At 37.2% G+C, this 24,109-nt stretch overlaps 1 protein-coding gene across 1 annotated transcript in view; it reads right to left on the bottom strand.

Annotated features, from left to right (window-relative positions):
• The window catches only part of LOC121318503 (transmembrane protein 178B), a 125,358-nt gene that overhangs the window by 79,400 nt on the left and 21,849 nt on the right, over positions 1–24,109 (bottom strand). The window lies entirely within an intron of this gene.

The following is a 24,109-nucleotide window of genomic DNA, read 5'->3' as shown; positions in this document are numbered from 1 at the left end:
TGCACAAGTGAGATGGGGTCTGTTTTGTTACTTGTTATTTGGCCACATACCAAACAACCGAGTACCACAGACCCAACAAGGAAAAGAGGGCTAAAGGTTAAGTAATACAAGTCAAATAGTAATTAAAAGTATAGGCCTAGAAGAAGACTGTAACAACCCACTACCACCCGGCAATTCCACATCACACTGAAAAGCACTCAAGCCAGTGCCCCTAAACAGCCTGGCTCCCGGAAGTGCTGTTTTCCTTGCACTCATGTGGAACTCAGTTTAATAACAGACAGTTTATTTCAGTAACAGGTGTATCGTTACCAAAGATATAAATAACACACTATAGGTGTCTGTATCATAGAGATGGGGTTGTCATGACACCTGCACAACTGTAAACCTAGTTTCCTAAAAAAAATAAACAAGCAGGGTCTATTCAATTGATCTAAATGGTGGCAGATCTAACTATCCCCCCCCCCCCCCCCCCCAAAAAAAAATAAAATAAAATAAAATAAACAAACAACCAAAAATTCTAACATTGTTATAAGTAACTGGTATAAGTTTTAACTGTGATATTTTTTCAGTCACAATTTATTTGTCTGCTTGGGATTCAGGCTGTTGGAAATTTGAGATACAGCAAAAACAGATTTTTAGGCACAGTGAGGGTCCTTACGTACATCTTAAAGCATACAATAGGCTGCATGAAGAAAAGAAGCCCTTACTCCTTTATTAATTTAACTGTAGAAACAGTGTAGGAACCTTTCATTTTACATTACCTACTTATTATTAACAAAACTAGATCTGACGGAAACAACTCTGTGATGGTGCAAGGTTGAGAGTTTCGATCCAATGAATGGCTCTTGATATTGCATATTGAGGTCCCTAACTTGGCTCTAGATTTAAAGATCAAGTATCCCAATTAATTGTGTGGTAGTGCGGTCATATGATCGCTAACAGCCAATCAGAACACTTTGTCTGTCCGTCACGGTATATTAAATATGTTAAAAACATACAACATGTTTAATGAGCACAAAAATACGGAAGTCTTAGATTTAGTGTTGTCTGGTTAAACCTTTTAATTTTCTATTTTAATATTTCCTCAGATTTCTATTTCTTCTAAACCAAACTTTTTATCTTTTTATATATATTTTATATTTATTATCTATAAGATATATATTTTTACATGGCTATTTAGGAACTCTCTGGTCAACAGCATGGCTCTTTCAGCCAGAAAGGTTAGGCATAGATAATTAAAACAGAGCTCTGTGAACTAAGGCCAATCGAAGGAAGACATCATTTTTCAATGGTGAGTTGAGGAAATACTCTTCAATCCAAATCTGGACCATTTATTATACAGAACTTGTAGTTTTCATGTAACTATCCTGACAGGAGGATGCCTGCCCACTTACATTTTTAGCTATTGCATGTTTATTCATCAGCATGAGTTCTTGAGGATATCAGAATGAGGTCATTGTGACTTACTTAGACAGGATTTGTGGTTTGTGCTTGATTACACTAATTAAACCTATATCTTGGGGACTGTTTTTCTGAATTTGGTCAACGTTTGCATGGGCAGTTATGGAATATACTATCCATGGAGCTCAAAATCAAACCACAAGAGAAAAGCATTTAGGGTCATTCATTTTTTTATAATGTCGTATATAACTTACATACATTTTCTTCAACAGCTTTTATTTATTCTCCCTATATCAAATTTAAGCGTGTTAAGTTTTTTTTTCTGCTGAAAAGATAATGGCAGTTTTTGCTTAAAAATGCATGCACCTCACAAATATAGTTTTGCGTCCTTTTCTGAGATTTCAATGTTATGGTCTGTGTCAGGTCTTATTATGTCAATCTCGACACCGAATACTGCATTAGTACTGTCTTGTGAGACTTTCAAATTTCACAGAAAGAAAGCTGCCATCAACACAAGCACTCTCACTTTCTTATCTCACCAACAGGGTCTTAGGATTCCTAACATAAGAGGTTTTTTTTTTATTCATTTATAGATACATTCTTCACATCAAACATAGCATTCTGTAGCCTTTTTCTTTTTTTACTCTGATTTAAGATACAACAAAACACTTTTAATAGTATATGCTTAAGAGAGTTTATTACAGTTAATGATATCTATAGAATTAGTTTTTTTAAATATATATTTTATCTACATTGCTGTAAAAATAAGCAAAAATAACAGGGGCCCCCATTGCTTGTTATTGTTAGAAAAAGACTTTATATTTTCCATAGTTGTCGATGTGAACACAAAATGTCATACAAAGAATGTACCTAAAAAAAACCCAGGCATTTAAATAAAACAGATTTAATGGTGTAAGTTGCACTTCCTGAAGGAGTTTAGAAAATGTACCACGCTTAATTAAGATGCAAATTAAGATACACCTAAAAATATAAAATATCTGTTCAGCCTTGCTTAGCTGAGCAATTACTCTTTCACATTTAATTTTTCAAAAAGTTTTTGAAGCTTCACTTTTCTAAGCAGTTACACAGGACTCAACTGAAATGTGATGCTACAACGCTTGGGTGAGAGTAAATACCTTGTGCTGATTACAAATCTGCCACCAAGTAATTAAGTTAAAGAGCGGTATTGAGTAATTGATATAACTAGCATTGCTATGCTCTGTTAAATCCGATGCAATCTCATGCAGTAAAACTGGCTTCGGAAAATGTGCTAATATATTCTAGTAAAAAAATCTTAAGCAGTAATATTTTCTGTCTCATTGGTATGGTTTCCATGGAAAAAAAAAATGTCTCACCTTTTTCTCACACTGTTTTGGAGTACCTTTTGGGTAATGTGGTTTTCTTCTAGGGAGAGAAATTCTCCTTCCAAATTCAAATGACCTAATTAATATAAAAATACAGGAGGTTGTATTTAAATTTTTCTGTCTGAGTTCCAACTTGACCTTGCACCATGACTGATATTGTGCAGCTTTCCTAAACTGGGTTTAAGATCAATAAGATTTTAGGTTGTGTTAAAGCACCGCAAGTGTACCCTGCCTTATCAAAGAAATGTATTTTAATATAAGCATTTCCCAGATATTTAATTCAGACTATTGTCTGTGTGACATGCTGTGGTGATTGGGTTGTTAACACTAATTCCAGAACATTCTTAACCAGATCTACTTCAAAGATTGTTGATTAGACCAAGGCACAGGCCAAACATAGTTAGTTAACTCTTTGAAGCTTGCTTTCCAAAATGCTATCTGATTGTCTGGTCTCCTAAGGTGTCATAAAACTTACCAAGCCAAGCTACAGTGACTATGCAGTTGTACCATTATTGTGTTAAAAGTTAGTTAAAATGCTTTAAGAATCAGTTTTAATTACATAACTTGTAGACACACGTTTAATAGTTATTTTAAGTAAGTTTTCCAATAAGCCTGAAAGGTTTATTGTGTTTTAAATGAATATTATAAACTAATAACTATTTTGAAATATTGTCCTTTGGTTGTATTATGATGTGTTTTATGTACTTGTTACAATAGTAATTTTGTATAGAGAATGAAACTGAAATGTATATGCTTCTCTAATGAATGTAACTAAAGTTATATTGAATGGGAGGTTTAAATGATAAATGTAAAATCCTTTGATAACGAAATAGGTGGATACATTCCATTTCTAACACAGCCTTTTTGTGTGACATGCGACTGTCTATCAAATACTGTGAACCAATGGAAGGACCGACAAGGACTTGTTTACAGTACAAGGGAACGCCTATATATTGTGTTATTTAAACTCAAAACAAGGATTTTCATGGCTCTCTGGGTTCACTCTTCCTTCAAAACATCTCAATGCTCTCAACTGAATAAAGTTTTTCAAAGACGCAATGAAGTAATCTTCAAAGCTGTCCCGGAGAAGACGGGCTCCCTCCGGAACAGTGAAAGCTTTTGCCTACATACTTCACGGAGATGTTGCGCTGTGCTGCTGCACAACTAACTTCCACAGAGAGGACGACCGTGTTAAGAAGACTTTGTTTTAAACACCACACCAACAGAATAAGTATTAAACTTATATTGTGTGTTTACAACTAACTCAACTGAAGCTGTGATATTGATATTGTCACAATACGTAGCGTGCATCTATTTAACTAGATGCTGGAACACAGTACATGTGTACTTAGCCACTTGGAAGTTAGCGCATGAATACATAATGTGTGACTGAACCAAACAATGCGTGATGAACTACTAAAGACTGCTTCACTAACGCAGAACTCTATGACATCAAGTATTCAATTATGAACATTTAACAATGCATTACTTTTCCTTGAATGTTTTATTTTGTTTCTTCTTTATACATATGTTTATCACTATGAAGCTTAACCTTTATTCTTCTTCCTTTGAGAATCGTTAGTTTTATTGAGGTATTGTGTTTATTATGGTTAGTAATTACATTATGAGCTATAATGGGTATTTTCTTTAATGGTAATTGGCAAGGACACAGTTGTGACATAAACCCTAGATATACAACTTAAATATGCACGACAGCCTCACTTGACCACCTCATAGGGGGTTGGATAAACAAACTCTTAATATCGGGACATACTTCAATGAAAATATATTTGTGTCCGAAACTACTTTTTTCAGCTATTTTAAAAACGATTTCATGCATGACTGGGTTAAACAACAAGAGGCCTTATTTTCAAAGCATTTCCTCCATTCTTTAATTATCTTTCAAAAAACAAGAGTTCATACAAGACTGGAGTAAACACTTTGAAAATATGAACCAAGGTTTAGCTGGAACATGTGGGATTACAAACAAATGTGACTATCAACAAGGTCTGCTTTCTGATAAATTATAGGGCACAGAAGTGTGCAGTAAAGGGGCACCAAAGAATTACATTCTAGCGTATAATTGAACATGATTTTGGAACATGCAGGTTCAATGCTCTAGTGGTACAGCACTCTTTAAGAATGTGTGGCACAACAACTGAGCATAGGCAGTTCACACATATAAAGATGCAGCTTTAGTGCCTGTACTGAGCCGCATCAGCATTCAATGAGTTTATTCAGTGAATGCTGAGTAATTAGTGAGTTTATTAGCCATATGGAAGCTTGGTTTAGTGACTGGAGTAAAAAAAAAAAAAAAAAAAAAACAAGAATCAGAAGAAACGTGAGCTCAGTTCTCAACACTCAATTTCAGGCAAGATTGAAAACCAGACTTCTCAGGTCAGAGAAAGAAAAAAAAAACGTATTAAAGGTGTAGTGTCCCATACAGTATATTATTTACATATTAATTTATTTAGACTGCCCAAGTAATTTACATGTGTTTTTCTTCCCAATTTTGAATACTTTTGCTCCCTCTGTGCTTTGAGCAGTTGGTGCTGCTGTATTGATGTGAGGTGACCAGGGCTGCAGAGAGACTTCATGGGCCCTGGGGAAGGATTGGTATGTGGACCCCCCCTCCCCCCATTATGGAATTAGATGGAATCATACAGTTAAATCTTGACAGATTGCAAAATGTATTAATTTTTAACAATTGCATATGTTATAATGCTGTAGGACATATTCCCTATAATTCATTAATGAATTACAGGGTAAGCTGTGTCTTGAAAGGGGCCTCTGGTTTGCATATATACTGAACTATATGACCTACTGATTAGAGGACTGGCGCCTGAACTGGATTAGGCTGAGCGGACAGTTGAATTATGTATAGATAAGTCACACAAGCAACAACAATTGTTTTGACACAAGGTAGACATAAACTAGCGATGTCCCAGTGGAAAAGGACATTAAAACATCAAAGGACTTGGAGTTAAAGAGACAAGTTACACAAATGACCTCATGAAAGTAGCTAATCAGCAGAGTGAAAAAGACTATAAAAATCAAAGCGAAACTGAACATTTTACTCTCCTCATCGAATGCTAAACAAGGTGCTGTCACTCTGCTAAGCAAAGCTGCAACTCCGGGACTCTGCCTAAAAACGGAACCAAGATGGGACTCTGCCTGAGAATGGGCCCAAGACGAGGAAGCAAGCAACGAGACTGAGGCCCGGCAAGAAGACTGCCGTAAAACTTACTGTTATCAAATAAAGCAGTCTGGGTCTGCTGTAAACCTAAAAACCACTACCTGCGTAGCTAAACATTCAACGAAGAGGACAGAATGAACGGATCTATACTGAGGACTGGAGACTTTGTTGCAGTTGTTTGTTGATTCTATTGAATTGAAAGAGTTTGAGTTTGATCCAAAAGTGGGATTGAAGACTTTGTTGCTGAGAGGAGAGTAGTGTACTGGACCCTTCAACAGATTGAGTTTCCAAACCAGCGGACCAAAAGTCTAAGCTTCAAGGGACCAATGAGTATAATTCCAGTTGCATTTTCCTTTCATGGAAATTAATTAATTGTAACACATTCACATAGAATTGAACTATTAATTATTTATTTTGCACACCTTGCATGTGAAATAACATTTAGTGAAACTTGATGAAGTAACTATAAGTAGTCTACCTCATATTGTTATATTAAGAATTTCTTTAAAAGTTAACTTGCCATATACTTAATCTATATACCATTAATAAGCTTAATGTGATATATTCTTATAAATTGTCTGCATTATCTCAGATGTACTCCGTGCATTTGATGTGGGTTTGTGTGTGTGTGAGCAAGGGACTAGCTACATTACAGCCTGTTTGCCTGCTTGCTTGTGGCTGATATGTTAGGAGACAGATGGTATCATATTTCAGCTGCCTTCTAGTCAAGCATGAGTGCAGTGAGAGGTTTTTTTAATTGTGTTTTGTGCTCATAGACTAAGAGATCTACTTTCTAACTTTTCTGATTTATATTTATTATTTGTATACTTAATAAAATGCTACTATTGATTAACCATTCCTTGTGTCTGCACGTGAATGTGTGTTCATAGTAAATCCTTGATATTTAGAACATGTCAATTTAAATATTGTTAGTAAGAGAAATAATCAATTGTTGAATTGTTCCTACAAGTCTATTAGCCTATTGTTTTGAAATAAATTATGACTGGATTATGTATACATATTTCAAGGTTCCGTCGTGATAGTATTTTCTTTGCTGATTTGTCTTAAATTATTATTATATTTTACAAAACTTAACGTTTTTAAATCAAAAAAGTCACAGTGGTGAAAGACATATAAGCATCAGATGCATTTAACCCTATTCATGAATGTTTTAGTTATGCACAGCCATCCCTTGCCAAGGTTCAATTCAACCCAAATAATGTCAAAATAATACACACCGTTCACTCTCCTTACACGGGTCAGTATAGAACGCTAGTTTACCTACCTTAAACCTGGTTACCTGAAAGAGAAGATGACCACCAAACATTGTTTTATGGGATATACACCTGCCTATTGGTAGGTGTCACTGAGCTCTTACTATCAAAGCTGCCGATAGGCCCCTTTCCCTCAATGACCTCCTCGGTCCCGCCTACCAAGTGAATATAATCGTCATGCAGGGAAGGATCTACTTCTTTTCGCGACTACCAATGTGACCTTGTGGTTGGTGGCCATCTTCTCTTTCAGGGATCCGGTTTACGATAGGTAAACTAACATTCCCTTTCAATTCAAAGATGGCCACCAAACATCACTTATGGGAAATCGAATACCAGAGCCGTTGCGAGGGAGGGAAGAACTGCAACACACGAGGGACGCCTTAGCCCTGCCTGACCAAAGGTCAGCAGTGTGAATATGCAACCTCAAGGACCCTTGTGCCCATTGAAGGAAATGAGGGATCTATCACGTTAAGGCGATATAACCTGGAAAAAGTATGCAGCGTAGCCCAGCTAGCCGCATCACAAATCTCAGCCATGGAGGCACCTCTAAAGAGGGCCCATGACGTAGCCACACCTCTCGTGGAATGTGCAGCTACCCGCCCAGGTGGGGGTAAACCAGCACCATCATATGCAGCCGAGACTGTGTCCGCAATCCAGTGCAACAGTCACTGCTTCGAAAGGGGCTGTCCCAGGGTTCGTGTCCCTTGGCAGACTAAGAGCTGGTCAGCTCTCGTCCTATCCACATAACATCTCAATGCCCGAACGGGTCAGAGGAAATTCAACTTCTTTTTTTTTTGTGGTCAGTTGTTTTTTATTTTATTTTTAATAACAGAAACAAAGCAATAAATAAATAAATAAAATAAACTAATTACAACATTGCCAGAGCTTGCACATTAAAATAATAATAAAATAACTAAGGAAACGTTACTGCAATATTATTATCTAAAAATAAAATTACATACCAAAAATAGAAGCTAGTATGAAGGTAATGGAAAGGAAGCCCATGTCATTTAAACATCAGCTTAGCCAAATCGGCGGCGGTTGCACTCCATGCCTGTATAGTTGTCAGACGTGCCTTATTAATCCTGGCTGTGGAGCATTCCAAAAAAACAATGCTTCTGAAGCCCGAGAGCCAGGTAGCAATCATAGGAGGAGTAGGATCTATCCAAAGACATAAAATGGATTTCTTGGCTGCAGTTAACCCTGCCAGAAATATCCTGCTCTGTTGAAGAGAGGAGTCATCATTCAATAGAAATACAACCAGATTTGTTATGATCTGAACCTCCATCGGTTCAGTAATAGTTTGAGCTACACTGTCCCAGAACGCAGCCACAATCGGACATTCCCAAAACATGTGTAGGTATGTGCCCACTGCACCAGCCTGACAAACTGCATAGAGCGGACTAGGACCTTTTCATTTTAAAAAGTATGTATGGAGTAGCATATGCTTTATGGATAAGTTTAAAGTGTATTAATTGGGGAGCTGGGTTCTTGGAAGCTTAAAACTTACTGTTCCATACATTGTCCCAATCAGGAGAAAAGCCCAGCTTTTCCATTTCACGCTCCCAAATCTTTATAACTGGCAGAGTATTACATGCTTGTTTTAGAAGTGTCCATAGATAGTTGAGACTTGTCACCAGCCAGTCTATCAAAGGATGAGGACATACATTTGAGTCCCAAGGAACCCCACAGGCACGTAAAGCAGACCTTAGTCTGAATTACAGAAAATAAGAGAAACCTGGGAGAGAGAAGTCTTCCTTGAGTTCCTGGAACATTCAAAGGCCTTTACTGTTAAAAATATCTTTAAAACTATGCACACCGCTATTTGAGCAGACAGGGAATATATACCTCCTGTCAGTAAATGATTATTATTCCAAAAAGGAGACGAATGAGAAAACTTAAATGGACCTCCCATAAATTTTTCCACATCGTACCAAGTTTTTAATGAATTTGCAACAATAGGGCCAAATTAGAAATTTAAGTTTTTCTTGGGGATGCCAGTAAATAATAAGTCCTGTAGTCTATGTGGGTGAACTATAACTGCTTCCAAATTGTGCCAGACGACCTTTGAGTCTATATTGGTCCATGTTTTTAAGGCTCTAACTTGAAAAGCCCAATAGTATAGTTTAAGATCAGGAAGAGACAATCCATCATTGACCTTTGTGCACTGCAGTAATGTTAGATGAATGCGGGGACATTTTTCATTCCAAATAAATTTAGATATAATAGAATTGGCTCCCTTAAAAAAATTAGGATATGGGGATAGGGGTAACATAGAAACTAAAAAAAATTAACTCTCGGTAATATGTTCATTTTAATCGTGGCTATCCTGCCTTGTAAAGATAAATCCAAGGGAGACCATCTCTGCAGGTCTTGTTTAATTTTGTTGAGTAAAGTAGTGTAATTAACTTTCTTTATAAGTTGCAGAGAGAGGTGAATCTGTACTCCCAAATATGTACATTTATTATCAGTTGGGATTGTAATAGGGAGTACTGCATTCTTTGCAGCTAGATTTAGAGGCATTAAAATTGATTTAGCCCAATTAATTTTATAACCAGACATACTGCCAAATTTAATAAATAGTACTAGACAACGAGGAGTTGATTCTGAAATATTTTAAAAATATAAAAGGATGTCATCTGCGTAAAGAGAAATGTAATGTTTTGAGCCAGCGTTTGTTATTGGACAGATGTCTGTACTCTGTCAAACAGCTTGAGCAACGATAGAGCAAATAGCAATGGGGAGAGAGGCAATCCTTGACATATTCCCTGTTGAAGTTTAAAAGGGGAGGATTGACATCTATCAGTCATCACAGATGCCAAAGAATTGTTATATAGTACTTGCACCATATCAATAAATCCTGGACCAAATCCAAAGCATTCCAAGACCAACCAGAGGTAGTGCCACACAATTCGATCGAATGCCCTTTCCGCATCCAGGCAAAAACTGCACAAGATTCAGCGTGGGAGGCAATAATCTGCCAATATTGTCAGGAGCTAGACACCCTCTCATGAAGCCTGTTTGATCAAAGTGTATCAAACTACCAATATATTGTTCTAATCTAGAAGCCATGACCTTAGCATAGAGCTTTGCATCTGTGCATATAAGGGAAAGGACGATAACTGGAACATTAATTTGGATCTTTATTTTTTTTCAATAATAGTGAGATTAAGGCTGTATGAAAAGAGCCTATTTCAATAGCCTAGTTTATAGAGTTCAATATAAGAGGACCAGCTATATCCCACATTGCTAGCAAGAACTCAATGGGGAGGCCATCTAAGCCCGGAGACTTATGCTTTCCCTGTTTTAATTCTTCTAAGGTAATAGGTGCATCAAAAAGTTTACTTTGATCAGGATCCAGTTTAGGTAGATTTAGTTCACTTAGAAATTTTTTACAAACAACGTGATCTGTAGTGGTCTCTGATGTATATAATTTGGAATAGCATTCTTGAAATATTTTATTCATTTCTTTACGTTTTGTAACCAATACATTATTTACAGTTATAATCATGCTAATTGCTTCCAAACATCCATTATGCTTTAGTCTCAGAGCCAATAATCTACTAGGTCTTTCCCAGTGGTAATAACTTTGCTTGGTGCGATGAATGAGGAATTCTGCTCGCGACAATGTCAGGGCTTTAAATTCGGTTTTGAGAATATTTAATTGTTTTCCTCTATCATCTGAAAAAAGCCTACTTCTGTCCTTTCTCTAAAATTTGAATTTGGGTGTTGTAGGGCTGAAGAGGAGCCTGAGCACCGAGCACACATGGTATGCCTGTCTTCCTACTGGGTGTTAGTCCCACAGGCCTCGCGGGCATGAAACCCAGCCCTGCTCATCATTGCTGGGTCGGACAGCGTGTAAGGGGTGCCTACAGCAGAGGCACGTGACACAGAGAGCGCGTGCAGTACTTTCCCCAACTACCATGGTACTAACGCACCGTGTGCACCAAGAACCGTGCTGTGCATTTCGTGTGCATCACATGCACTGAGTACCGCGAGCACCACATTCACCGAGTACCGTACAGCACTGCGTGATCACACACCTGGGCAGCGCAAGCGCAAGCACAGGGGGCGCGCAGCACAATCAAAACAACAGGGCCCGACTGGCGGCCCACAGGCAGCTGGTGGACTAACTCAACAACTGGGACAAGGCAGGTCTAGCCCCGGTGGAGTAACAGCGCTCTCCCAAGTAAAAAAGGGGGTGAAAAACACACACTCACTCTTTTAATAATACTGCACTGGCAGTCGACTCACAGACAGCAGACAGAAAGACAAGCTGCCTGACATGCGTAGCGAGCAGGTGCTGAACACAGTATAAGAATAAAAAAAGGATACGATTTAGGAGCTACTGATTCTGTGAAAAGCGGCAAGCCAGCTTTCAGCAGGAAGTGCAGGGGAACTAGCAGCAAGCTCAATGCAACGAGTTTTAAGTAATAAAAAGGGTTCAATGCAACACAGGTGGTCTTACCTTACCAACTTAGGAAGCGAAAAGAGGTAGATCCTTCCCTGCATGACGATTATATTCCCTCAGTAGGTGGGACCGAGGAGGTCATCGAGAGAAGGGGGCCTATGGGCAGCTTTGATAGTATGAGCTCAGTGACACCTACCAATAGGCAGGCGTATATCCCATAAACAATGTTTGGTGGCCATCTTTTAATTGAAAGGGAACGGTGGAATAACATTAAATGACAAAGCTAACTTTCTTAGCAAATTCACTCTTCAAAATAAAACTACTGTAAAATGTATTTATAGAGCAAGAGCTGGAAGTAATGAACATCTCTATATATTTCAAATATTGAATTTCAAATAAATCAATAGTATTTTGAGAGCTCCTCCACTGCTGATACTATGGTAAACTTTTACAAGGTAAAAACTGCCCCAAAGTGTTGAAGCACACAGGTTCAGTGTACAGTAGCTGCTGTCATGGAATGAAATCCTTTAAATGAGCTGACTTAATTTTACCACAGTGAAACGGTTGTTGCATACTAAGCATCATGTTTGCATAAGATTAATCTTTTATTTGATGACTTCTGCCATAAATTGACTCCTTTTAGAAGGCAAAAGGTGGACCACTATTTTGCCAGCTATCCTGTATTTAGGTTGTGCCAGTACTGTAGCATTTACTGGGGGTTGGGTCAAAATATTAGAAACACCTGCCATAATATTGTCGATAGGGTGGTCATGGGCAGTTAGAAAGTCATATTTGTACTGCTCAATGTTACTGTTCGCAGGTACATGCTTAGATGCGTTTTTGTTGAGCACTTTATTCTTGACACTAGTAATTGTTTCCATCATCAACTAAGCTCAAACTAATTCATTAGAAAGAATTGGAAGTTACCTGCGATGGTGATGGATTAAAAGTCAAGATATTATTATTAATATTATTATGTTTACTTAAAAAAACAGTAACATGTAAATAACTAAATATTCATAATACATTATCTAGCCATCTTAATTTGGTTCATATTAAATATTTACATCTCAGCTTTTCAAAACAAGTTTAGGATTTTGACCCTCAGCACCTGTGACCTTTCCTGTATGCTCATTTACTGCCCTGAGAAGCTTTACTCACCATTCTGCACACTGACACCTGAATAAACCTGCTTGGAGAGGGAGAGGAAGGCAATTATTGGAACAGCACAGTGCTCATGGAGAATGGGGATCAGAACAGTGGCAGAGGAAACATAGTTGGAGAGTTAACATTTTTCCGGAGGGATGCCTGACTTTCAGCGAATATTGTTTGTTGGCCCAGAAATATTAATCTCCATTGTGAAGCCCTTTTTACTGAAAATAACATTTTTATATTAGTGTGACAATTTTGTTAAACTGTATTAACACCCCATTTGAACTTCCCAATTCCAATGATTGCTGCAAGACACTTATCAATGTCAAGACATGAAGATCATTGGTCAACCTGTTCCTGCTGTCAAACCTAAGCTACTGAACTTGGAGGCAAGGGCCCAGCGTGAGAAGTCTCCATCTCAACTTGTCTGGTCCCTAAACCAACTGTGCTCGCTGTGGGTTTTGAGCCAAACTTTCAACTTGGCAGGATTTGAACTAGGGGTGTACAGAATCAGATTTTCCATGTAATTCCCTTTAAAATATTTTTGGTCGGTAGGTACTTATTATACCATGAAAAATAAAAATATGTTAATTGTGAAACACAAAATGGTGCTTTCCCCATCATTTGCATTTTACACATTATTAAGTACCAATCAATAATAACAAGGCATAATATTCTGGAATTGGGAATGAATGTACTGTATACTTATCTAAAAGTTCTGCTAAAACCACTCCTATTTTATCTGCAATTATTTGTTTGACTTTTGTTTCATCTTTTTGATATAACATACATTTTTTTTAGATTTTCTAAATAACACTGAGCCCTGACTTCTAAGAAGTATCCAAGGAGTTCAGCAGTTTCAACGAGTCATATTGAATGCTTAACCATCCTTGCTCCTTGATTCCTGGAGCCAATCTCTCAAAACACTGACAATTTGTTTGGGTAATACAGATTTACATTGTTTGATATAAAAGAAAGGAAAGACTATTAATTGCAGATACAATATGTGGTTTTAATAGATAGGGTTCTGATAATTTTATATTACTTCACAGTGCCAGAAGGTGTCTTGTTTTCTCTCGGTTTGTATTTTGCAAAATCAAAACATCACGCTTAGATGGGGGTCAATTCATCTCACAAAAGTGCAAAACAGCTGTGTCCGCTGTGCAAAAATTGACTCTGTTTTTGTTTTCACAGTGCTTCTATACAAACCAAGATTAATACTATAAAAATTAATGTGATTATCTGATACTTCAAGAACACCCTAAACTAAATTTCTATCGTTGTAGCGTCTTCTTATATATAATATATATATAATCATATAATATATATATATATATATATATATATATATATATATATATATAAAATATTTTATTTTGAAACGTTGGTTTTAAAAACATGAAAGCCCTCCGACAATAAAATATGCGCTGCCACATATCATTTTGTTCAGGAATATATTTAGTGTCTTGAATCTGTTGTATGTTTTGTTTAGATTGCGTTGTCTTTGAAAGAAAAGCATTTTTTCCCCTAAAATTTTTTTTAACATACTTTTTAACATGTTAAAGAGAATTACTTGGAAAATCAAAGTGTCTGCATGCCCCTAATTTGAAGCTATGCACAATGTGTACTACTTGAAAGTGTGTGATAGCAAGACATTCAGTTCTAAGCCTACTGTTAAGCCACTGTACTTGCAAGACTTGCAACGACGTGTGTCAGTCGTGTGTCATAATGCATTGTGATGTCATTTTACCTCTACTCATAGCAACAAAATACCTCGTTAGGAATTTACAGAAGTGTAGCATAACCATAAAGATTTAAACAAATTCCACAGAGGTCAGAGAGTAGACACTGAATTGAACTAGACAAGTGTGTCTTTTGTGAACAAAAATAAAGCATTTCTGTTAGAATAGTGTAAATCAAGGTTAAATCAATGCAACTGAAACATTTATAATAAAACTTGATTGTGTGAATCATAGAATACAGCTGTGTATGTACAAGAAAATATAATGCCTACTCCAGGATTCTGAAAATCTCAACTTTCATTACAGTCTGATAGCTTTTCTAGATATGTAAAAATGTATATGTGACATACTGTATGCTACTTCAACAATGGCATACACTATGAATATAATTGTATGTGTTTGACATTTTTTATAATATATTCACTTTAGTTTTGCAATTTAAGATGTGACTGAAAAACTATAACCAAACATTAATTAACATCCAATGTCATCGTGACTTACACAACATCATGTGGGAAGCAGTTTGAAAGGTTTCTTTTTAAAGCAAGATGATGTAAATCACAGCATTGTTTGCACAAGATCTTGATAAGAAAGCCTGGCAATTTAGGCCTTTGTACACCTTTGGTATAATCGTCTGCTTTTAGAAACCAAGTGATTGGTGCCTGTTTTTCTTTTATACATAGAAAAAGCAAAAAAAAAAAAAAAACAGGATGATTTCCAACTGTGTTGTCATTTTATTGACAGGATATATTAATAGCAACAAACAAACCTTTTTTAACAAATTGAATGGTGTTGTATCTAGACAGAACATCTGTGGATTTACATTTTTTTCTCCAAAATGTTGCTCAGCAAATCTAAATAGATTTGTTCCAGAGCTATGCATTTTTGTAATTATTATTATTATTATTATTATTATTATTATTATTATTATTAATGTCAATGGTCAAATAACTTACTTATATTCATTCATCTATTGCAAAAATCTCCTGTTCCCCACCTTTAGGTACAAAATTAAAGCTTTCGATATCAAACACTTCTTTGGACATATGCAAAATTGTAAGTGTCAGGCATATCTCTAGATTATTATACATTTTCTAAAGATTGCCCTTATCAAGTTTCATCACAACTGGATGAGCAGTTCTCTCCATGTATATAAGACTGAACTCGGTACCCTGGAATGTCCTGCGCAAAATCACCATACTTACTGAATTATCTATTTTTGACACAGGGCACAAATACGTATTTTAACACTAAGGTGTACTGTATGTTTTTAGATTTATGTCTACAGTTCACATTACATTGCAGAAGTGAGCTTCCATTGTTGTTAGAAATGAATATTACCTCTAGAGTTTGTATAAATAAAATGTCTTCACTTACCTAAAATGTTTTGAAAACCCTAAACAAAATCAAAACGTAGGCTATCCCACTATGTTTGCTTTCTCTGCTGATATAAGTGAGACTGAAACTTGTACTCTGTGTTGCTGTCAGTCCTCCAAAACCATTATCAAAATGGAATTTAGTTCACACTAAATTTAAATAAACTGACTGTACTGCATTTAGCACAGCTATGAATAAGATGATACACGTTGTATTACTATAGCTTTTATTTGGCAGTATTATAATAAAATCATAATAAAGTTCTCAGACGTTTAAATGTAAATACAAATTATGCTTTGACTAGCTTGCTTTACATACACGTGAAAATCGACTCTACAGTTATGACTGTGTGACGTTGTCACGCAAATACACAGTGAAACAGCAAAAGGACGTCCTTTTGGCAGCATGACTTTAAGGGCAGGTTCAATCGCTTTCTCACAATAAAAATTGCTATAAAAACTCATGTAGACCGGAGCAGGAATCTTGCTTGTGGCTCACGAGATTTCAGCAGTCACGATCCTGTTTAACTGATTTAATCTCAAGTAATCAACAGCAGAAAGGCCGGACAAAAAAATACACACACACACACACACACAACACACACACACACACACACACACACAGAATGTATATTTCTGGACTACTTTAACACTAGACACTTTCACACTAGGCCGGACACAACTCAAAAGCTGTATTCAAGCACATCATATCAAACATCTGCACAGCCAAAATGTTATATTTCAATGAATAACTAAACATAAAAGGGTTTGTTTTCTAACTTATAAAGCACTACTTAAAACAATGAAAAACTATAATAAAATAAACATTTCTAAACAAACTAATGTGTACATAGGTGTAAACAACTGTAAAAACAAAAGTAGTTTTTAATCTAAAACAAAAGTAACATATGCTTTCTGTTGCGTGTGTGTCACAGCACAGAATCCAGGTTGAGCTACTGCAGCCTGCAGCTTTGCAGGTTTCTGATCGAAATGTTTCTGCTGAAATGCTATGGCTAGCTTCAAGATGAAATCTCTCCTACTGATATTTCCCCAGCGCATTCCTTGTACAAAATGATGGAATTGTTGGCTACCAGGTCCAGTAGAGATAACAACAAGCTTGTATAAAAAACAGAATATTGTAGGTTATATTCAAAATAAAAACATGTATTGTAAAAGGTGGTTCTAGTGTTAATGAAATCTAACTTTTAGATGTTCCAGAAACACACACACAAATATAAATTCTAAGTAGTAAAACTTGTACTTAGTAGAAATTATATTTTAGCAAATTTTATGTGTGCGTGTGTGTGGGAAAGGTAATCAGACAAACAAGTAGCTAATTCAGAAAGTGTTTGAAACACTCATGTGATGTGATGATGTGTGCATGTAAACGCTGCCAATGACCGTGAAGATAATAGCCTTAATACAAGTCATACTGCTAAATCTGTATATTTATTTAACTTTTCTTCTGTATTTTGCTCAACACTACCATGGGTACCGTGTGGTGTCTCCCATATAGTGTGACATACTTACCGACCTACTCACAGGCAAATCAATTCGGGAGAACAAATGAGCGATAGAACTACAATACAATAATTCCATATCGGGCTCTCGTTAAGGAACCCCTTGATGGAATTATTTTATTGTAAGTCAATGCAGCCCGTTTATATATTGTACTACTCTCAAACAAGCACTGGGGCACACTGTGTGCTAATGCTGTCACTACCATTGTTGAGCGGTACACTGTATTTTAATATAAATAAAATAATTTAACAGATCATTCAGGAGTTTTGTCACAACTCACTGGTAATAGTCACAACTCAACAATAATAACATTTTGAGACAGTTCAGTTCTTTTTTTTTAAATTTAAACACTACAAACAAGTTTGCCAGATTTCATGTTTACAATAAAGAAGACATAGAACATGTAATGTTTCCATAAACAATGATAACTCCTAAAATCATGATACTTTATTTTTTAATATCTTTTTTTTTTTTTTTTTTTTTAAAACATATCTAGGCCAATCCCAGTTTTCTCCAGACATTGAAACCAAAAGTAAGATGCAGGTTAGCTTCTAATCCAAAGCTGGAGCTTCACACAAACCTTTTAGAACAACAGGCTGTAATCGATAAACTGATAATCTTGTACAGGTGTGACAGATATTTCAGAATGTGCACTGTTTGTATTTACAGCTATGGCAGAGGATATGTATGCAACATACTGCTTTTATGCAGCTGTACCGAGACTCGACTGCTAATCAATCATTCAATTGGAGTCTCGGTACAACTGCACGTGAATTAATAAAGTGCAATTCCCCGTGCTCACATATTATTACTTTTTACTTGCACGTAAAGTGCTGTGCAATCCCCTCGTGCCTAAATACAAATATTAATTTTTTAAACACACGTGAAACACAGACCCATTTATATCCCATGTACCAATGCCTATACACCAACATTTAACACACTACACGCAACATGTACAGAAAATACACACAGGGGTGGGCACTTTGTCACAGCAACTCACATAGATTGCTGTAAGCATTTAACAAAGCATGTGTAATGCTTATAGGCTCGTAGGTTTATGATACAACATATGCGTGATAACATGTTAACATTACAATTCCGTCAGTTTTGAGCCCCATCTGCACTCAGCAAGTTGTCCAAAGTGATAAAAGATGTGCAACATGCTTTTCCATTCTAGCCTGTCAGCCCAAGGGAGCTGTCCAGTGCTGAACTACATTGACTGTGATGTGGATATGTGTAATATGCTAATGCTCTATCTTGACCTCTGTGGATTAGGAAGCAGGGCTGAAGAGGTTTAGAGAGCATTTCCATTGGTTTATGGTCCCGTTATCTAAATAACTATCAACAATGATGCAAATGGGAATACACTAGAGCGGCTACTAGCAGTGTTAGGAACATGTCTGTTTACATTCAAAGCTTTCCAAGTTTAAGAAGCTCTGCATAATGAAAATGAATAACTCCTGGCATCTGTAGCAAACCATTTTGGTTTAAATGGACTGTTCCTTTTATTACTGATGGATTTGTTTTGTGAATGGTTTCCCTGACTTGTATTCCCTGTTCCAAGTTTGTCCCTCTTCTCCAAGAAGGTCCTCATTTCCCACAACAAAGCCAGTTGCCTCTTTACTCCCAGGAACTTGAGAATGGATACTGCCTCCCTTCATATGGGGTGCCAATATTGTATTTATATGTAATTGTATTTATTTAATTATAATTCTGTTTGTTTAATTTGAATTAATATAGAAAAGGCATTTCAATATAGTGACCTGAATAGCTTCAAAAGAGGTAAAAAATTAACTATACAACACATTGTATTATAAAAAGCTAACTAACTTCTGTATTGTGTAGGTTATCTTTCTTGATGTCATCTACTGAGATCTTTTTCAAAGCACAGAATTAAATAACAATTGTGCACTGCAAAAAAGTATCTTATCTACAAAAAGTGCAATACCTGAAACATTCTAGAATGGTTTGGAAATATCCTGTGTTATTTTGATTTAATCTTTAATCTTTATAACATGGCAGTAGCTGTTATTTTCTAGTATTGGACTCAGCTTTTGCCAAGATAAAATTAGATAATCGTGGAGGGAACCAGCCAAGATGTAGGTTTGATGTACTACATGAGCCTTCAGCTCTTTTCCTCCAGGTAATGTGGATTTTTATCATCCTTGTTTTGATGGCTGGTGCATTGCTGACTCCAGGGATCAGCCTATTTGGGACCTCCCCGGTGCATCAGCAGACGCAACAGCAATAATGATGGCTCCAGGGATCAACCAAAATGCGACCTTCCTATTGCCTCAGTATGGCGACCATCTGGAATGGGCTGGGTGGGGTACTTCACAGGGTCATCAGATGGGCACCCCCCACCTCCCTTATGTGATTTGTTAACTAGCCCATGTCACCTCAGGAAAGCTCGACGGTGATACTGGCATCCCCCACCCAACCCTGCCCAGTTTACTTACCTTAGCCATCCATTCCTTTTCATTGATCCATTGATGTTAACTTAATCCATCACCTCTCTTTGAGGTTGCCAAATAGCTCTTCCCTTCTCAACCAGAGCCAATTACCTCCTCAGATGGAGCCTTCCGTATATGTTGCAATTCCTGTCCACTGAATCCAGTATCTCTAAAAAGCTGGGTCATGGATTGTGCAACAAATTCCCAACAACCCACCGGGACTTTCCACCCCTGCTGTTCCACCTCAGCAGTTAATTGTTGCTCTCTGTGTGCCACCTATTGTTGATATTGGTGGCAAGCTGTTGATCATATTATGCTGTTCTAATGCTAAGCATCACAAATCTGGTCATAAGGCCAAGTGAAGTGACATTGTCTCAAAGCCATCTTACCTCCTGTAAGAATATGCTTCAGGGTAGCCAGTGATGAACACAACCCACACATTCAGGTTCTACGGTGATGGAAGAACATCATATGTGGACCTGATTAGGAAGCTGATCCTCCTCTGTTCCATTGTCCATAGGTCTCGCCAGCCAATCTTGTGCTGTTCCACATCCTCCCATCCTTCCAGCTTCCTTTCGACTTTTCCACTTAAATTCTCCAACAAAACAAAAATTGTCTCAGAGGCTCTTGGTTTCTTAACCCTTGGTTTGCGCCCATTAAAGTTCATTTTTCTCCAGGCTGGTGCATATGATGATGCTGAATAGGATCACTAGTTTCATCACTACCTGTACTCCTATTGGAACAACTCTCATCATAACAGGGGATCTGATATCCTGTTTAATGTGATGTGCATCCTGTCGCTGGATTTCTCTTGTCTCGCTTGACTGGCTTGGTATAAAGTATTGATCAATGCAAGGTCCCTGCCCTTTCTGCCTCAAGCATCTATTTCACTGTTGATGATTCTTCAGACCCCTCACTGTTGTCATCTTGGTCCAGCCAGAGGTACAGCCCTGGAGTGCCACATCTTGTCCTAGATCCCTCACTGCAGATCTTGAGCTGCACAATTGGGTTGTCTGTTGTAAAACGGTATTTGTTCTGATGCCCATTTACTTTCATAATTAGTGGAGAGGAGGGCACATCATGCGATAAAATGCTCCAATAAGATCCTGCATATCCGAGTGGGGTATTAGTGGATCAAATCAAAAGTGATGCAACAGGATAATACACAAGTTCAAATATGGTTTAGGTTACAAGTGATAAGAGTTCTCACCTGTAATCCACACTATTCAATTAGCAGTCTCTGTTTGAGAAAAGCCAAGGGCTTGAAGTGAGGGGAAGTTTACATGGTGCCTTGACATTGTGCTGGACTTTAGCCAGTGCACCAAAATAAGACAAATCGTATATGAGGTTGATCCTAACCACTGTTACTCACATTGCACTGTGGATTTGTGTGGTATCCAATCACTCACACCTCAGAGATGCTTGTTTGAATGTGTGCTTTAGGCTACTTCACTTGCCACTGAGTTCTGAGCGCTAGATCCTACCTCTTGTGTTTTGCTGGTGCTGTTGTGACACTGCGAGATGTGATCTGCATAGCCTAACCTCGCTAGCAACTTTTTTGCATATTTTATAGATACGGGCAACCTTTGAAAAACCTAGTATTAGTTAAATTGTTTGCTCAAGGAAATTACATTTTCAGCAATGTTTTCCCAGAGGTGAGTGGACGCTGCTTAAATCTTTTCTCCATTAAAACCAGCTGCGGGTATAAAGAAATACGCTGTATACAGTTTCTTAATTTAGGTACAAGAGAGTATTGGCAATCCATAAAAAATAAAAAAAAAAGACCTAGTGAAACTTTTTAACGTGCCGATAACTGTTTTAAAGGTTTCTGAGGGTGTGCCATTTGACATTTATGACATTTTTTAAATTGTTTTAATGGCGAGCGAGTGTAACTCAGTGCAAAATAATGTGGCAGAGGCAGTGCTATGATGTGCTATAAACAGATAAGCTATGCTTTGACTGTGGTGCTAAACTGTAAGATTGCACTGTATCTACGAATTTGGGACAAATGTCGCCCCAGAGACATTAAGCTCTGGACACGGACTTGATCTTTACATTTCAGGACTGTGCTGCCCAATTAGGAACGGGTGGTCACCCTATTCCCCACCGATGATGGAGATGATAAGGAGGCTTGGGAACCCTCTGAAATGAAAAATAGTGATTTCTGGCCAAATCATATATTTTGGATATACACCCACTCCAGGCTGCAGAACTGCATAAACTTTAAAAATAGAACTATCTGTGCGTACACTTTTGATCTCAATGCAAGTATGAAAGTAATTGAATGATTACTTTGAATTTGAATTGAATCTCAATGCACTATTACATAATTCTAGCATTTTAAAGCATTCAAATAACCATGCTATCATAATTCCATGAAATATAAAAACAGGGTGGGGGAGCAGGACAGCCCTACCCGCTCCTTCTCTTCTCTAGCCCCCATGTGGTGGAATCAGCTACTGGAGAACTTCAGGACTGCTCCATCTCTTACTGCCTTCTGCCGTTTCATCAAGACTTACCTATTTAGACTGCACTTGTGATCACTTGATCTACTCCTGCTAATGTTGTTTTTGCATTGTAACCTTATATTATTATTATTATTATTATTATTATTATTATTATTATTATTATTATTATTATCACTTTAAAGTATCAGGATTCCGCTGTGAAGTCATGCTCCACTATACAAAACAGTGCCTTTTTATTTAGTTATTCACCCCGTATAGTCCCAACCCCCAGCCAATGACAGAGCGTCAGCCGACTCCTTCACAGCTGACTCCTGTCAATAAGACGTTGCCTGGGGATACACGGGGTGTCTGAACCCCCTACAAGATGATGCATGCGCTTGACTACTAGTCCATATCCCTCCCCTCTCACAATTTCTTGTATTTGTTTATCCTCTTCCACAAAAGCAAAACTTTTGCTGCAAAAGATTTTTCCTAAAATTCTTTATTTTCGAAAAATTTCTAGAAATTATAAATTTCCATTGGGGTATGTAAACTTTTGACTACAGCTGTATGTGGTTATTGGAATGTTTTGAAATGCTAGAACACAGTAATAGTGCAGTGAGACATTACTTTCATTGAGATCAATAGTGCATGCAAATATAGTTCTATTTTTGTAGAGTCAATGTGGTTCTGTAGCCTGAAGTGGGTGTGTATCCACATGTGTATCCATGGCTACAGCACCAGTGGACCATGATGATGGATGTCTCTTGGGTGATCAAGAAAGAGTTGTGTGTTTTATGTCTTATCTGATGACGGCTCTCTGTGATTGCTTGTGTTGTCTGGTTCCTATGGCTGCTTGTGTGGAGTTGGCGGGCGGGGGGAGTTAGGGTTGAAAACTGCCGCATAACATCGTTTTTCATTATGAATATGCTATATACATTGGTATATGGTGTTTTGCAGCCTTTTTACAAGTTGACTCCCTTAATTCAGGTTTGTATTTATTTCAAAGCTTTATAGATTTATAAAGATAAATTTAGTAATAGACTGAGTATATTGCAAACTGCACTACAAAATATTTCATAAACACCTATGATGTAATCATCTACAACTCTTTTGTGAATAGCACAATGTTTGTGACAATGTCTAAGCAGGAGTTTGAAAAGGCTTAAGCAGCTTGTTCTGTTAAATGCTTTATACTGTTTTCCCCTTTTGAAACCACACAATACATGACAGAGGTGTCTGTCGTAATCTCAGCTCCGAAATGAAATTACAATGTTCAAAGCAGCTGGAGTCCTATCATGGCCCTAAACTCCTACATTCATGGAAAAATACACCTCTCACTCAAGCAGTAGAAAAAGGCTTGCTGCTGCAGAACTACTAGGGCTTAACAAACACGCTGAAGTGAATAAAACTGTTTATCTGAAACATAGCATTGCATTCATGATTCAAAAAACCCCTTGTTAATACAATTTTCTTCCTTTTTTTTGGGGGGGGGGGGGGGGGGGAGCAGCAACTACACTGGCCCTTTAAAATTATTGTGCTTTGCATTTCTGTACCTTTGTGTCTGTTATCATTAACAACACAGTAAAATAAAGTGAAAAATAGTCCCAAACAACCAATTATATACAGTTCCTGAAATTTTTTGGGTTATTCAATTAGTGGAATAGCTGTAGTACTCTATGAACATTCATGGTGTATCTTTTTCGCAGAATATAACAAAACTTACGAACAAGGAAGACATTCTGCCCATCTAAGGTTGTTCATTTCCA

Source organism: Polyodon spathula, chromosome 7 (assembly GCF_017654505.1).
Source record: "Polyodon spathula isolate WHYD16114869_AA chromosome 7, ASM1765450v1, whole genome shotgun sequence".
NCBI classification, from domain to species: domain Eukaryota; kingdom Metazoa; phylum Chordata; class Actinopteri; order Acipenseriformes; family Polyodontidae; genus Polyodon; species Polyodon spathula.
The sequence above is the reverse complement of the archived record's forward strand: the minus strand, read 5'-3'. Positions and strand labels throughout refer to the sequence as shown.